The following is an 18,211-nucleotide window of genomic DNA, read 5'->3' on the forward strand; positions in this document are numbered from 1 at the left end:
CTCACCCAACCATTTCTTTTATATTTTCTTCACACACGTTGACACCTCCATCCAACAAGCTCACTGAATGCTGAATGAATGAATGAATGAATGAAGAGAGGACCCAGGGTGGGGTCAAGTCTGCGGCTAGATTCACAAGGGCTTAGTGCGTAGTTTTGGGCCCTTAGTGCGTAGTTTTGAGAACATTACGATACACAGAGCTTGCGCGGTATGAACTACCAACTAATCGATGACGTCACGGGTTAGCGCGCGGATTCACAAAGCTTTACCGCGCTCTGTGTGACGCTAAATTTGTTGTTAAATAACTACTGCTTCGGGGGTGTAGTAAACGCTATCAATATTATTATATTTACGTATAAATGCTTATAAATCGCGTTTTTCAACTTGAAATATAACTTTGCGAGTAGAGGAAGCCCATTTCTTTATAAAATGATGAGATATACACACTTTGAGAGGCATATGATAAGTGTGGGCGGTATGGCAACAACCGGCCGAGGGATTGCCAGACCTCCCTCCTCCTTCATCTTCCTACCTTCTCATCCATTCGATCATCCATCCATCTCTGCATTTGTCCCTCCGTGGGACCATGGACCGTTGTCGGGTGACAGCCCATGAGTTGGGCTACAGATATGGCAAGACAGTCTTAACTTTTCCTCGTTCCTTCCTTCCGTCCTTGTCTGCCTCGGTATATATATGTGCCACATTATTTTTAATTTGCTCTCTTCCTGCCTCAATCTCCTCCTTATCTTCTTTTTCTTCCCCTTAAGCATGTTCTTAGATAACAAGACATCGAACAGCAGAGTTACCTTGACGTAAATGTGCAGCAAACAACAAAATAATTGTTCCAAGATTATGATTTAGTACAGTTTGCCTTAAAATAAAGAAAATGGGAAAAGAGAACGGGTTCATTTGAACCAGCAGTTGGAGGGGCCTCTCTAGGATTGGCTGACGGTTTTGTGAACATGCTTGTGATTCGCTGCAAGGGCAATGACGTCATCAACCAATCAGCGGCCTCCCTGACTTAGCGCGCTTCTAACTACCATCTAAAGTTTGCTTTGTGAATCTGACGCTAACGTCGGTCGCTAAATCAATAGTGCGTAGTTATGTTAGTTCGTAGTTAGTGAGTATGTTTGTGAATTCCAGCCCTGGTGTATCGATCATACTCCAGACCATACAGCATGTATGACAGTGTGGTTCATAGTCAGGTCCAAAGTCTAATCATACCAAGTCTGTTCACGCGCAGGAGAAGCGTGGCAAAGAGGTGACGTCATACTGCCTCGGTGGGTCCGAGGCATGGGGGTAGAATTGGTGGAGTCGACTCGACCCGCTAATCCCGTTCATTGAGGTGAAGCCGCCGAACTGTCATTTTTAGGGCCGCAAGATGAGAGATACCCGGGTGAGAGCTCACGTCCACTACCTTAGTTGTTAACTCCTGACCCCGTCTCATTCATTATGATGGTGGTGTTTTTGAGTACTGTACATTTATTGTTGCGGTAGATCTATTTCATAAATACCTGACCTGACAACACCTGGCAGCCTGGCCGAGCCCATTAAGGGGCAGCCTGACCTGACATCACCTGACACCTGGCAGGTGTCCACAGCCTTGCGGCCCTAAAAATGACAGCTCGGCGGATTCCCTTTTCAGGACTGATGTCGACTCCACAAAGTCTACCTTCATGGTCCGGGGACAGAAAACGAAGTAATTGATTGGTGACTTGTATTTTTTTATATTTTGTCCACTAGCTGTATGTATACTACCTTTCCAATCATTCTATTATTTCTCTATTAACTCCAAGTATACTATTCATATTTAACAAAAAATCTTTATTCCACGTTTGTGTTTATAATTGGATGTGCAGCTTTAATGCCGAGATTTTCTCTTTTTCTACTACAATCCCGGTCCCACACGTCCTCTGCGTGTATCGAAACACACGATAAATTCATGAAGACAAGGAGAGGGTTTTGCCGGCTGCCCGGGATTGAACCTAGCTGCGACCAGCGTGACGGGAGAACTTTACCAGTCGGCCAAAGAGGTACCCCGCTCGCCGAGTGGGTTGTGGGAGGCTCGCCCATCAGGCCTAGTCGCCGCACTACACAGCCACCTACAGCACATTTATTAGGCATCCTGGTCCACGTCAACGCTGTGCACCCGACCCCGTCTCGTTGCAGACTGACTCCGCCGTGACTCGGTCCCACGCAAGGAGACTATAATAGTCTCCTTGGGCCCGGATCCAAAGAGAAGGCTGCTCACCGACATCGGTATCGTTACCGAACGTTTGCCCGGACGACATCGCTAAATTCAGATCTAAAGAGGATATCGCTCGGGCTTCGCTACTGCAGAAAGCCAACTGACTGGGTAAGCGCCACGATGATGTCATCAGACTCGACAGCCAATCACAGCAAGTCTTTGAAAAATTTTCAGCCAATCATACGGCTGCATTCCTCAGCTGTGGCGGCCAACGTTGTCAGATTGTCGTACTCAGCCGATTATATCTCCAACTTCCTACCCCAAAACGGTCTTCTGGGCTGCAATAACGAAACTCATTTATAGTTATCGTTAAAAAAGTTAGATCCTGATGTTTCTTGGCAATAGTTAGGCAACTTAGGCGTTAGATACCGGTAAATACTATGCTCTGAGTACGATAACCCTCACCTTACACACGGCAGGAAAGTAGTGTTATGCCGGACGTGTTACTTGGGTTCCGTGTCGCCGTCAGGAGACTCCGTGGGAGGGAGATATGTAAACACCTTGCACAGCTTCTGTAGTTTAGTATTCTTCCTTAGTAGTACACTTCACTCTGACTCTTCACTTACCACTAGCTTACTATGACTGGGACTGTCCCCTCTCGCCCTCTTCTCCTATATATATCCAAAACAGTACAGTCTAGAACGTTACAGTATATTTTAGATCATACAAAAACATGTAGCAAAAATATGTGCGAGTTGGCAACACTTCTCGCCTAGCGCCTGACCGCTAGCCCCGCGGGGCGCGGACGGCTCGCCTTGCTCCCCGCCCCCCTGCTCGCTCCTCCCGGAGCCTTCTAGAGGCCCATGGACGCTGGGGGAAGCTTCCAGCACAACAGTTCTTTTACCCAGAAAATGGTTCAACCACTAAGGAAAATGCGGCGGCCGAGGTTCAGTGAGTCTGAGCTGCTGACAATAGTTGAGGAGGTGAAGAGAGAGGCAGTCATCATGGGGAAACATGACTACGGGGTATAACGGGAGAAGAAGCAGCCTATAGCTGGCAGCAAGTCGTTCTCAGCCTCTTATGGTTGCCGATTTCCGACACAAAAATTATCTCCTGGGCCCCGATAACTGGATTCATATATTGTTATAGTCATAATGATTGATTATTAGTGCTTCTGGGCTGTTGAATATCAACACCGTGGCTAAGATCTGGAGGTGAACGGAGGGTAGAGAAGGGCTGGTCGCGGCTTGATCTCTGTCTTCTTGCTGAGACTTGTTTATTTCAACGACAGGAATTTATACAGACAAAACCCGAGAAAGGCAAACATATGTACCTTTCTCAGTTTAACTAAGAATACAAAACTTCATTTACAGAAACTAAATGAAATTAATTATAATAAAGGAAAATAATGAATTCAGTAATTTCAGCTTAAACTGTTAGATTTATAAAAATATGTGGAGGAGTAATTAAAGAAACTGTACTTTACATGGGAGACTTAAATAACTTCTTTACTAACTTCAACATACTCCCCACCATAGGAGTCTAGCACTCCTATTACATATGACAACTGTATTCCTGAGCATAAAGCATCAACCTTAAATTATTCATACATATCACTTGGGAAATACAATTCACAGCCTCAGAAACTAGTCCGTCAACTTGAACTTCAACTAAAGTTACAAGTCAAGTTTTCTAGAAACTCTAACAGACCTACCAGAGAGAGTACGAGTTTCAGCAGCTGTCTCAGGAAGTGGACTAGAATCTGAGGACTCCTGGATAGCTGTATCAACTTCAGGTAAATCTTGGACAGTCTCATTAACATCAGTATACTCATGGCTAGATACTTCCAAGTTATGTAACTTCTGAACTGCCCTATTTAGTACTCCTCTGGAAGGCTTCACATTTACACTTCTGAGAACACCATCCTGACCTGGGAAAATATTTACAACCAAACCCAGGGGCCATTGTAGCATTGGAATGTTGTCCTCCTTCACAAGGACTAATTCACCTTTGTTAATACTGCATTTTGAAGTGAAACCCTTAACAACTGGGGACAAATTGGAAATATAATCTGAGCTCCACCTCTTCCAAAATTTGTCTAATGTTCTCCATTCCTCAAATCTTGAGGGGAAATACAGGAAGGTGTAGGGTCCAACTCAGAGAGAGTACTGGCATTTCTGCCAATGAGGAAATGTGAGGGAGATAAGGGCGGAGCACTATTAGGTTCGTCCCCAACATAAGTGAGAGGTCTTGAGTTTACACATGCTTCTATTTCTTGTAGTACAGTCTCTAGTTCACTTCTGGAAATACACTTAACACTTAGAGTTTTCCCCATGGCGGACTTGACAGATCTTATCAGACGTTCCCACCATCCTCCCCACCATGGAGAACGGGGGACTATAAACTCCCAGTGTGGAGATATGTGGCCAAAAACCTTCTGTATTTGCCCACTGCAAGCAACAAAAGTTTTGGCATTATCTGAGTACATCACTGAAGGTAGCCCTCTCCGTGCAATGAATCTGCATAGGGCAAGCATGCAATCCTCAACACTCATAGAGTCAGTGAGCTCTACATGTATAGCTCTGACAACAGCACAGGTGAACAGTAAAATGTAAAATTTCTTAGAAGGGAAATCAGAGCAGAATAGAGGGCCAGCAAAGTCCAGGTCAGTCACTGTAAATGGTGGAGCAGCTTTAACTCTCAGTTCTGGTAGTGGGGCTACTGGTTGGCTACAAGCTCTGGAGTCATGTCTCTGGCATCTTACACATTCCTTGATCACCGTCTTAGCAATTCTTCAAATTCCTATAATCCAGAAACTTTCTCTCAAGGTAGATACAATGGTAGAAACACCTGCATGTTTGAGAAAAAGATGGTGAAACTTGACCAGTAGCTTTGCTAGGTGACCTTTATCATCGAGAAAGGGATCTAGATTAATCAACTTTGACCCCTTAGGAAGAGGCTTGTCACTTAGCAGAGCCTTAATCTCATGAGGAAACATATCTCTCTGTACATGATAAAACATCTTTACCTTAGCATCATCCAACTCCTTGGCGGAAAGTGGAAATGTATCTATTTGCAGTGATCGTGATGACATTGACAACAACGAGCAAGTCCTCCTAGACCTAGAGTGACCTCAAGCTGGTATTCACCACATAACATTATTGTTTAATCATTTAGTTTTTGTCATCCAGCATCAAGCAATCATTCCCATGCAAGGATATAATGCACAACATAAGCAACTTCAATTGCTAGAAAATAAGACAATGTTACCAGCCCCTATAGTGTGCACCGTGCAGTAAATAACTCATGTAGATAATGCCTGTTATTCTATCACATACTTCTGTCGATGCAATGTCTTTTAGTTCTTGCTTTGGGTATATTAATTACTAATCCATTCTTATTTCTCCGACTATCATTTCCTGTGTCGATACGTCAGTCAGTTCAGTACTTTTATATTCTTAGCTTGTGTTTTGCAATTCTTTGCCAATTAAATCACTGGACACATCTTAATAAATATCACAGATTTGATTATCATATATCAGTCACATAAGTTTATTTCAGATGCTCTTAAAACAACATCTGTCCATTCATAGTCCAGCTTAACCTGGTAGCAGCAACGGGCCAAATTTGTGGCTTTACTGTGTACCAGCGATGGGCCACATTTTTGCCATGATATAAACCCCCCAAAATAGATGATGCATAAACTGATCACAAATGTGTTGATATATATTGTTATGCCGGACGTGTTACTTGGGTTCCGTGTCGCCGTCAGGAGACTCCGTGGGAGGGAGATATGTAAACACTTTGCACAGCTTCTGTAGTTTAATATTCTTCCTCAGTAGTACACTTCACTTTGACTCTTCACTTACCACTAGCTTACTATGACTGGGACTGGGACTCTCTCGCCCTCTTCTCCTATATATATCCAGAACAGTACAGTCTAGAATGTTACAGTATATTTTAGATCATACAAGAACATGTAGCAAAAATATATGCGAATTGGCAAAACTTCCCGCCTGGCGCCTGGCCTTGCGGGCGCGGACGGCTCGCCTTGCTCCCCGCCCCTTTGCTCGTTTCTCCGGGAGCCTTCTAGAGGCCTATGGTCGCCGGGGGAAGCTTCCAGCACAACACTATCCCTCCCTCTTAATTGTGATCGTCCCGATCACACACTTAACTATGTACAAACATAAGATAATTAATCAAAAACATAATAATCGTCGTATCGCTGTGGACGCCTGCGTTGTCTCTGTCTTCTGTTCGTTGCCTCCTGCGCGTCTGTCTCCTGGTGCGCCTCGTCGTCGTCCGCTTCTTGGGGTGTCCCTGGAACATCTGCCGAAGCCGGGAGGTTATCTCCCTCGGCTGAAAGGGCCAGAAGGCCTACGTCGTCGTCGACCTCCTCTCGGTCCTGGACGTCCCTTGCGTTTTCGTCGGCTGCTGGGTGTCTGTAGTTGTTCCAGGTGTAGTTTCCCGGACCGTGGTACCTCCATAGGCGGTTGACGTGGACAACTTTCGGCTTGGTCTTTTCCGTTCTCCGGATTCGGTAAGTCACGTCGTAGAGGCGTTCTAGCACAGTGTAAGGGCCTTCCCAGGGGCTCTGTAACTTCGGAGACTGTCCTTTCTTCCTCTGCGGGTTGTAAAGCCAGACTCGGTCTCCTTCCTTGAAGTCAACGTGGCTTGCCCTCATATTGTAACCGCGCTTCATGGCCTCCCCGGAGAACTTCAAGGCACCTCGGACTTGATGGTGCACCTCTTCCAGCCGTTCCTCTAGTTGACGGGCAAAACTGGAGGCGTCCCTTGGAAGGCTTTCCCCAGGAGGCCTTCCTGTCAGTAGGTCCACCGGCAATCGCAGCTCACGTCCAAACATCAGCTTTGCCGGCGAATACCCCGTAGTCTCGTGGGCGGCAGACGTGTAGGCCATGAGAAGCGCAGGCAGCTTCTGATCCCATGAAGACTGATCATTGTTGCACTGCTTGGCCAACTCCTGGCCCAACGTCCAATTAAACCTCTCCACCATTCCATCTGACTGTGGGTGCAGAGGGGTGGTCCGGGTCTTCTTGATACCCAGAAGCTTGCAGCACTCAGCACGGACTGTTGACTCAAAATTCCTTCCCTGGTCGGAATGGAGCTCGTTAGGCACACCGAAGCGACAGAAGAACTCCTCCACCAAAACCTTGGCGATGGTAGTGGCTTCCTGGTCAGGGATGGCGTAGGCTTCCGGCCACTTGGTGAAGTAATCCATTGTGACGCAGATGTACCTATTTCCGTTCGTCGTCAGAGGCAAGGATCCTGCTATATCCACTGCCACCCGTTCCATGGGGGCTCCAACCTGGTATAGTTGCAGTGGGGCACGGTGACGCTTCTTGGGGCCCTTCTTTGCACAGTACACCTCACACGCGTGACACCATTCTTCCACGTCCTTCCTCATGCCAACCCAGTAGAACCTTTGGCGCAGGCGACTCAGTGTCTTCTTTACCCCAAGGTGTCCGCTGGTGATGCTGTCGTGCATTTCTTTCAAGACGCCTTCCCGGGACTTCACAGGTAACACCGTGGACCAGTAGTGGTCAAGACCATCATGAGAGACCCAGCGTCGCTGCAACACCCCGTCGTCTATCCGAAGAGTGTCCCACTGAGTCCAGTAATTCTTGGTGGTAAGGCTTTCTCTCGAGATTACTTCCCACCCAGGTCGCGTTGACGACTGACTCAGCCACTCCATAATTGGTCTCAGATCTCGGTCCTCCCGCTGCAGTTTTCCCAAGTCTTCCCATGGCACCTCCGCTGTCTGTTCCACTGTAGTGCGGCGGCACATATTCTGGACGCTTTCCCTCTGGAGGCAATGTTGACACTCAGGTAGGCAGGGGCGCCGGCTCAAGCTGTCCGCATTACCGTGTGTTAGTCCAGATCGGTGCACAATAGTGTGTGGTGCCCCGAGGGCTGCGACACCACTCGTGTCATCATCATCTTCACCGGCAATATTTTCCGATGACAACAGCGGTATCGACCGCTAAAACACAACACGGACTCCAACACATGATTGTCCCCACTGTTCATTTACCAACCTATACACAATTGTAATTGCCCATTAACGCACCCGCTTATCTCTCTAAGCCAAAACACAATCACCGCGGCCAAAAACACGATCAGCCGCGGAACAAAATGTTATGAAAACAAAGCTGCGTCACCGCGTGAATTAAGCATGTCGGTTAGGTAGATTATTGTATGAGCTCGGTGTGAGTTTGATGTATGACTCACACGCCTGACGTATTACCCTCGCGATGTCTGCCTATATAAGAAGCATTTTCTCCAGGCTTGACCTCAGATTAACCAGCACTCTGTTCGTTGCTGGACACTCAGTTGTCCTTCCCTAGACAACATGGGTAGAACATTCATCGTTGCTACTGTGAGTATGGAGTAATGTGGTACCATAGAGGAAAGCGTATCTAACATATCTATTGTGTTCTATTATCTTAGTTTTACTTAGGATTATATTTCTATGATACTTTATTGTGTGAGTGTTTACTCAATATTATACCAGTGTTAACGTCAGTAACCAATAGTAAAAGAAAACCTGAAGACTCATTGAGTCTAGTAAGCCAGTCGCTGGTTTAAACAATATTTTTACCCTCTGTAATATTAAGTAGTATTAAGGTAGAATAAAATACATATAAGAAAGGCGACACCGTTTCATCACCCCATTTACGAACTCCTTTAAATACTCCTAAAGTACTAGAATTTTAAGTCAAGTGTCACTAATACAAACAGTGTGTCGTCGCCCCTGTGTGACCCGGGATTGCGGGTTACAACAAGTGTAGTGATGCTGCTCTAGTTTACCTATCCAGCGAGCAAGCTGGCCCTCAGGGTTTTTCAGTGACTTCAGCCACCGCAATGCAGCGTGATCCGTGCGGATGGTGAAAGTTGCACCGTACAGATAAGCATGGAAAAAGTCAAGGCTCTTGACTACTGCCAGGAGTTCTTTCCGGGTCATTGAATAGTTTTTCTCGGCTGGAGTGAGCTTCTTGCTGAAGTAGGCCACAACCCGCTCCATGTCAGCACATGCCTGGGACAGCACTCCACCAGTCCCCTCATCACTGGCATCACAATCCAGTATAAAAGGCTTAGAGGGGTCTGGGTAGGTGAGTACGGGCGAGCTGATGAGGGCCTCCTTGAGCTTCTTAAAGGCAACCTGAATTTCCGCTGTCCACTCAAACTTGCACCCCTTCTTCGTCAGGAGGTGCAGTGGTGCAGCAATCGTAGCGAAGCCTTTCACAAACCTGCGGTAGTATGAGCACAACCCGAGGAAGCTCCGCAGCTCCTTCACGTTGGTGGGTGTCGGCCAGTCCCTTACCGCAGCCACCTTCTCAGGATCAGTGCGTACTCCAGCCTCGCTCACGATGTGTCCCAAGTATTGGACCTCCTTTTGGAACAGACAGCATTTCTTCGGGCTGAGCTTAAGGTGTGCAGCTCTAAACCGGGCGAAAACCTCTGATAGCCTTTCCATCTCCTGCTCGAAGGTCTGGCCAAAGACAATCACGTCGTCGAGGTAGATGAGTGCCGTCTTCCAGTGAAGTCCCTCCAGCACCCTCTCCATCAGCCGCTCGAACGTGGCCGGCGCGTTGCACAGGCCAAAGGGCATGACCTTAAACTGCCACAGGCCTTGACCGTAGGAGAAGGCTGTTTTCTCTTTGTCCTGCTCCGCCATTTTGACTTGGTGATACCCAGACTTCATATCCAGTGTTGAAAACCACTTGGAGCCCACCAAGGCGTCGAGCGTGTCGTCGATCCGTGGGAGTGGGTATGAATCCTTGATGGTGAGATCGTTGAGGGCTCGGTAGTCCACGCAGCACCTGAGGGAACCGTCCTTTTTCCTGACGAGCACTACAGCAGACGCCCACGGGCTGCTGGACCGCTCGATTAACCCTTGTTGCCGAAGATCATCCATTACCTCATCCATCTCCTTGCGACGGGCTGGTGCCATCCTTCGAGGAGCTTGCTTCACTGGGCGGTGGCTATCTGTGTAGATGTGGTGCTCTACCAGGTCCGTACACCCCAAGTCCAGGTCTCCTGTGGAAAACACATCTGCATTTCTCACGAGAAGCTCCCTGAGCTGTTCCACTTGGGGTTCCTCTAGACACTTGGAGCTCCTGTCAAACAGGTCGCGCAGGTAGTCAGGCAGCTCCTCCTGGGGCTTCGTCAGGGTTCTCCTGCAGACACAGGTTCTTGGTTTCTGGTCGATCTCTTGGCACAACCCCACCATGGTCCCTTGTTTTATTTTCTTTGGGCTGAAGGAGACATTGGCCACGACGACAGGCACTACCGCTGCAGCAGGGTCTACCAAAGTACTGCCTACAATCACCCCGTTTTCTACCGGGCATCGACTTCCACTCTCTACCACACACAGGCTAGCCGGGGGGGCACCCGTAATTTGACAGGGTAACAGCATCTCCGACCTCGGAGGAATAATGGTGGTGCGCTTGACCGTCACTGGCAGGTCTTCCTTGTTCACAGTCGTCAGTGGCACCCTCCTTCCTCCTACAGTCAGCTGCTTAGCGCGGAAGTCCAGCTCGCACCTGTGGGAGACAAGATAATCCATACCTAGGATGCAGGGGTCATCCATGTCGGCCACGTACACAGAGAGGAACTCTTCCTTTCCTCCGAGCTCAAACTTCACGTCCACTGGGCCTCTGAGCTCTGCGTAGTGTCCTGTGACTCCACACAGTCGATGCGGCGTATTAGGAAGCCGACGATGACTCACCACGTCAGGCCGCACCAATGTGCGTTCCGAGCCTGTGTCGACGACCACAGGCCACAACACTCCGTCAACCTTGCCCTCCACTTGGCAGCTTGTCATGGTGGTTCTCCTGCACACTGATATCTTCGGGGCATGTACAGGACAGACTGGTCGTTGCCCCCGTGAACCAGTCCTTCTTAGTTTCCCGAGTGGTGGTCCCTCGTTGGGGGCACATTTTTCCGACACTCATTCTTCCAGTGCCCCTTTTCTCCACAGGTCCAGCACTTGGGTCCTTTCCTGGGCTTCTTCTTAGCGGCTTCTTCTTAGCGGCACCTTCATATTCCTTCTTCCTCTTATAGCATTCGTTCTCCTTGTGCCCAACCTTCTCGCAGTACCAGCACGTTCCTTGGAACCTGTCTGTGTCGCTGACAGCGCCCTTTCGTGCCCTAAAGCCAGAAGTCGAGTCGTCCCTGAAGCTTGACAAGCTAGACCTAACAAAGGACTCAAACTCCATGGCACGTGCCAGAGCTTCCTGCATTGATGTTGGCTTAGCTTGGTTCACTTGTATCTTCAGCTGAGGGCTGTCCAGGGCATCGATGAATTGATCACGCAGCAAAACCGTCAGCAGGTCAGGGGTGGCACCTGGGTATGCCTTGTGCGCCATGCTCTCAAGGTCCTGAGCGAGTTCCTGAAGAGACTCGCCGCGCCTCCTGTTGCGGGTTCTGAACCTAACCCTGAAGAGCTCGTTCTGGTGCTTGGTCCCATATCGTTGCTCCAGCGCCTGTGCCAGCCCGCTGTAGCTGCCCTTTGTCGCATTGTCGAGCTGAGCAAGGACCTCCAGCGCCGCCCCTTTCAGGCTAGTGGCCAGCTGTACCGCGCACTCTTGGTCATCCCATCCGTTCCGAGCTGCCAACAGCTCAAACTGAGCGCGGTAAGCCTCCCAGGAGACCTTGCCATCAAACTCCTGAGGCTTCTTTCTAACAGGCGAACCCAGCAGACCCATGGGGCTGGCGGAACTTCTTGCGGGGATAAACTCAGGCGAAACAGGGCTCAAACTACCCCGGACTTGCGTAGGAGAAGCATCTTGGGTACAACTAGCCCCTGCAGGCACTGGCTGTCCGTTTCCAGCCAAGCAGTCTTCAGGGGCCTTCACTCTGTCACTTACTTCTAGTATTTCTTTGTGTGTCGTCTCCCGTACCACCTCCATCTCTTGTTGAAGATTTGTGTGTTCTTTCTCCACTTCTATCAGGCGTTGTCCCAAGTTCGTGGTCACATCAGTCATTTCTCTTCGCACTGATTCACTTCCATCTTGTACTGCTTTTAGCTGTAGCTGTAATCCCGTGAAGCGATCTTCTAGCTGTTCTTTGAGTTCTTGGAGTGTTCCTTCTTGTTGTTGCTGTGCTCTTTCTTGTTGTTATTTGAGTTCTTGGAGTGTTCCTTCTTGTTGTTGCTGTGCTCTTTCTTGTTGTTCTTTGAGTTCTTGGTGTGCTTTTTCTTGTTGTCCCTTGAGTTCTTGGAGTGCTCTTTCTTGTCTCAAGGCTTCCAAAAGTTCAGTCAACATGTCGTCCCTCTGGGCAGCTTGGGAACGAGTCTCCATGGCAAAAAAACAAAAACAAATGGCTACACTCCTGACACCAGTGTTATGCCGGACGTGTTACTTGGGTTCCGTGTCGCCGTCAGGAGACTCCGTGGGAGGGAGAAATGTAAACACTTCGCACAGCTTCTGTAGTTTAATATTCTTCCTTAGTAGTACACTTCACTTTGACTCTTCACTTACCACTAGCTTACTATGACTGGGACTCTCTCGCCCTCTTCTCCTATATATATCCAGAACAGTAGTCTAGAATGTTACAGTATATTTTAGATCATACAAGAACATGTAGCAAAAATATATGCGAGTTGGCAACACTTCCCGCCTGGCGCCTGGTCTGCGCCCGGGCGGATTTGCTAGCCTTGCTCCCCGCCCCTTTGCTCGTTTCTCCGGGAGCCTTCTAGAGGCCTATGGTCGCCGGGGGAAGCTTCCAGCACAACAATATTATGAAATGGTTTGTGTGAGTGATGATTTTTTTCTCATTTTTCTCGCTTGGAGGGGCCTTTAAGAAACATGATCCCTGCAGCTACCAGGTTAACCTCTTTTAGTATAGTACACTAATCAAGAAAAAAACATCCCAATTAATAGTTTATTTGAACTTGTACTCATATTTCAGGCCCAAACATGATGTGGAAGAAAAAATCAGTTGTCTCCATCAGTCGGGTTTGTGCCATGGCAGCTTTCTCCAGCTGTCCGGCAGAGGTCCAGTCCATGCCATGGAGAAATTCAGCCCCCAACAAGGAGATGGCATGCCAGAGTGTATCCACAGCTTCTCCTCCAATCAATCAATCCTTGCAATGCCCTTTCTCTTTTCTCTCCTTCTGTACCACCATGCTTACACACAACTGATCCAAGGTACTTAAACTCATTAACCTCCTCCATTTCTTCACCATTCAAAATTATTTTGCATTCTTTTTCACATTCAATGCCCACTCTATATGGGCATACAAAATCTACAACCTCCCTTCTACTCCGCTCACAAACCATCACTTTACTTTTGTTGACATTTACTTTCAACTTTCTCCTTTTACATACACTATTAAAAACACTGACCAAATTTTGTAAGTCACTTTCATTTTCTGCAATGAGCACTGTGTCATCACCCACTTCCTTCCCTTCCTCAGCATACATTTTTACTTCGATTTCCCCAACTTTGCCCTTCATTTCTCATAACACCATCCATATAAATATTGAACAACCACGATTACATGACACACCCCTGCCTTAAGCCCACTTTCATCTCAAAATGTTCACTTGTTTTTCCACTAATTTTGACACATGCAGATGCATCCTCATAGAAAGACTTTATTGCATAAAGCAGTTTTCCTCCCACACCATATATCTTTAAGACGTCCCACAATGCCAGCCAATCAACTCTGTCATAAACTTTCTCTAGAATAACTAGATCCATGAAGGCAGCATAGTATTTTTTCCTTTTGCTAATATTTTTTTAATACCATCCTGAAGGAAAATATCTGATCCACACATCCTCTTCCCATCCTGAAGTCTCCTTGTTCTTCACTGATTTTCTCTTCTGTAAGTCTTTGCGCAATCTCAATTAGGACTTTTCCATATACCTTTCCAGGTAGCCTACACAGAGCAGACTTATACCCAGACAACTCCCACCTCCCCTCTCCTGCCCTTCCCCTTGTAAACTGGGACCATGATGGCTTTTGTCGAGTCTGCTGGCACCTCCCCCCCCCCCCCCCTTTCCTAGGCCACTTCACATATCTTAACCATTCATATCCTCAGAAGGCTTATGGACCTGATGGAGTGCCTCCTATTGTCCTTAAAAACTGTGCCTCCGTGCTGTCACCCTGCCTGGTCAAACTCTTTCGCCTCTGCCTGTCAACATCTACCTTTCCTTCTTGCTGGAAGTATGCCTTCATAGCCTGTACCCTAAGAAGGGCGACCGTTCCAATCCCTCAAACTACCGTCCTATAGCATTATTTTCTTGTCTATCTAAAGCTTTTCAATCAATCCTTAACAGGAAGATTCAAAAGCACCTTTCCACTTCTGACCTTCTATCTGATCGCCAGTATGGTTTCAGCAAGGGGCGTTCTGCTGGCGATCTCCTTGCCTTCATAACTGACTCTTGGTCATCCTCTCTTAGCCGTTTGGGTGAAACCTTTGTTATTGCGCTGGACATATCTAAAGCCTTTGATAAGGTGTGGCACAAATCTTTGCTTTACAAACTACCCTTCAACGGTTGCTATGCTTCTCTCTGTACCTTTATCTCCAGTCTCCTTTCTGACCGTTCCATTTCTGATGTGGTAGACGGTCACTGTTCTTCCCCTAAACCTATTAACAGTGGTGTCCTCCACAGGGTTCTGTCCTATCTCCACTCTTTTTCTGTTGTTCATTGATGATCTTCTTTCCAAACGAACTGTCCTATCCATTCCTACGCCGATGATTCCACTCTGCATTATTCAACTTCTTTAATAGAAGACCCACCTTCAGGAACTTAACGACTCAAGGCTGGAGGCTGCAGAACGCTTAGCCTCAGACTTACTATTATTTCCGATTGGGGCAAGAGGAACCTGGTGTCCTTCAACGCCTCAAAAACACAGTTTCTCCACCTATCCACTCGACACAATCTTCCAAACAACTATTCCCTATTCTTTGACACCACACGGCTATCACCTTCCTCAACACTAAACATCCTCGGTCTATCCTTAACTCAAAATCTTAACTGAAACTTCATATCTCATCTCTTACTAAATCAGCTTCTCGAGGCTGGGCGTTCTGTACGTCTCCGCCAGTTCTTCTCCCCTGCACAGTTGCTGTCCATATACAGGGCCTTGTCCGCCCTCGTATGGAGTATGCATCTCATGTGTGGGGCTCCACTCACACAGCTCTTCTGGACAGAGTGAGGCTAAGGCTCTTCGTCTCATCAGCTCTCCTCCTCATACTGATAGTCACCTCTAAATTCCGCCGCAATGTTGCCTCTTTCTATCTTCTATCGATATTTCCACGCTGACTGCTCTTCTGAACTTGCTAACTGCATGCCTCCCCCCTCCCGCGGCCCTGCTGCACTCGGCTTTCTCACCATGCTCATCCCTATACTGTCCAAGCCCTTATGTAAGAGTTAACCAGCATCTTCACTCTTTCATCCCTCACGCTGGTAAACTCTGGAACAATCTTCCTTCATCTGTATTTCCTCCTGCCACGACTTGAACTCTTTCAAGAGGAGGGTATCAGACACCTCTCCTCCCGAAATTAACCTCTGATTTTGGACACTCCTTTAACCTCTGTTCGGGAGCAGTGAGTAGGGTTTTTTCTTTTTTTTCTTTGCTGAGCTGTCTCCTTAGCTGTAGAAGGCTTATGGACCTGATGGAGTGCCTCCTATTGTCCTTAAAACTGTGCCTCCTGTGCTGTCACCCTGCCTGGTCAAACTCTTTCTGCCTCTGCCTGTCAACATCTACCTTTCCTTCTTGCTGGAAGTATGCCTTCATACAGCCTGTACCTAAGAAGGGTGACCGCCCAATCCCTCAAACTACTGTCCCATTGCTTTTACTTTCTTGTTCAGCTTTCTAAAGTGAATCAATCCTTAACCGGAAGATTCAAAAGCACCTTTCCACTTCTGACCTTCTATCTGATCGCCAGTATGGGTTCCGCAGGCGTTCTACTGTGATCTCAGCCTTCTTAACTGACTCTTGGTCATCCTCTTAGCCGTTTCGGTGAAACTTTGTTATTGCGCTGGACATATCAAAGCTTTTGATAGGGTCTGCACAAATCTTTGCTTTCTAACTACCCTCTCCTACGGTTTCTATCCTTCTTCTCTGTACCTTTATCTCCAGTTTCCTTTCTGACTGTTCAATTTCTGTTGTGGTAGACGGTCACTGTTTCTTCCCTAAATCTATTAACAGTGGTGTCCCACAGGGTTCTGTCCTATCTCCCACTCTTTTCTGTTGTTCATTGATGATCTTCTTTCCAAAACGAACTGTCCTATCCATTCCTACGCCGATGATTCCACTCTGCATTATTCAACTTCTTTTAATAGAAGACCCACCTTCAGGAACTAACGACTCAAGGCTGGAGGCTGCAGAACGCTTAGCCTCAGACTTACTATTATTTCCGATTGGGGCAAGAAGAACCTGGTGTCCTTCAACGCCTCAAAAACACAGTTTCCACCTATCCACTCGACACAATCTTCCAAACAACTATCCCCTATTCTTTGACAACACCCAGCTCACCTTCCTCAACACTAAACATCCTCAGTCTATCCTTAACTCAAAATCTTAACTGAAACTTCATATCTCATCTCTTACTAAATCAGCTCCTCGAGGCTGGGCGTTCTGTACCGTCTCCGCCAGTTCTTCTCCCTGCACAGTTGCTGTCCATATACAGTGGCCTTGTCCGCCCTCGTATGGAGTATGCATCTCACGAGTGGGGGGGCACCACACACACAGCTCTTCTGGACAGAGTGGAGGCTAAGGCTCGTCTTCACATCAGCTCTCCCTCATACTGATAGTCTTCACCTCTTAAATTCCGCCGCAATGTTGCCTCTCTTCTATCTTCTATCGATATTTCCACGCTGACTGCTCTCTGAACTTGCTAACTGCATGCCTCCCCTCTCATGGCTCTGCTGCACTCGGCTTTCTACTCATGCTCATCCCTATACTGTCCAAGCCCCTTATGCAAGAGTTAACCAGCATCTTCACTCTTTCATCCCTCACGCTGGTAAACTCTGGAACAATCTTCCTTCATCTGTATTTCCTCCTGCCTACGACTTGAACTCTTTCAAGAGGAGGGTATCAGGACACCTCTCCTCCCGAAATTAACCTCTGATTTTGGACACTCCTTTAACCTCTGTTCGGGAGCAGTGAGTAGCGGGCCTTTTTTTCTTTTTTTTTCTTTGCGCCCTTGAGCTGTCTCCTTAGCTGTAAAAAAAAAAAAAAAAAAAAAATATAGTAACTTCATCTCCACACTTCAACATTTCTGCTGTGATTCCACTCAATTCATTCATCATCATTTCATCGACGCCTGCTCCTAGGAGCTCCCACCAGGGGATGGCCACAGCAGAAGTTTCCATCTTTCTCTATCCAGACACTCCCTCCTTGCTTGCTCAAAGTTTCTCAAGGATCTTTCACCCTTCACCCGAACATACTCCTGCACCCTATCTCTCCATTTCACTGGAGGTCGTCCTCTAACATTCCCTCCCTCAATCTCACATACACCCTTCTGGTCATCTTACTCTCCTCCATTCGGTCCATGTGGCCAAACCACTTTAAAGTCACTTCTTCCACCACTCCACACTTATTCCCTTCACCCCCGTGACACATTCCAAAACGCCTGTACACACTTTCATTACTCATTCCATCCATTCTACTCACACCACAAGCACTCCTCAAATAACTCATTTCCACTACCTGCACTCTAGACCTCTGGCTTTCATTCCAGGCCCATGTTTCATTTGCATATATGAGGGATGGTACTATTATTGTATTTTTAACTGATAACTGATCCAAGGTACTTAAACTCATTGACCTCCTCCATTTCATCACCATTCAGAATTATTTTGCACTCTTTTTCACATTCAGTTTCCACTCTATATATGGGCTTATAAAATCTACAACCTCGCTTCTACTCCACTCACAAACCATCACTTTACTTTTGTTGACATTTACTTTCAGCTCTCTCCTTTTACAGACACTATGAAAAACACTGACCAAATTTTATGTCACTCTCATTTTCTGCAATGAGC

The sequence above is a fragment of the Eriocheir sinensis genome, chromosome 11, assembly GCF_024679095.1.
Source record: "Eriocheir sinensis breed Jianghai 21 chromosome 11, ASM2467909v1, whole genome shotgun sequence".
In the NCBI taxonomy this organism is placed as follows: domain Eukaryota; kingdom Metazoa; phylum Arthropoda; class Malacostraca; order Decapoda; family Varunidae; genus Eriocheir; species Eriocheir sinensis.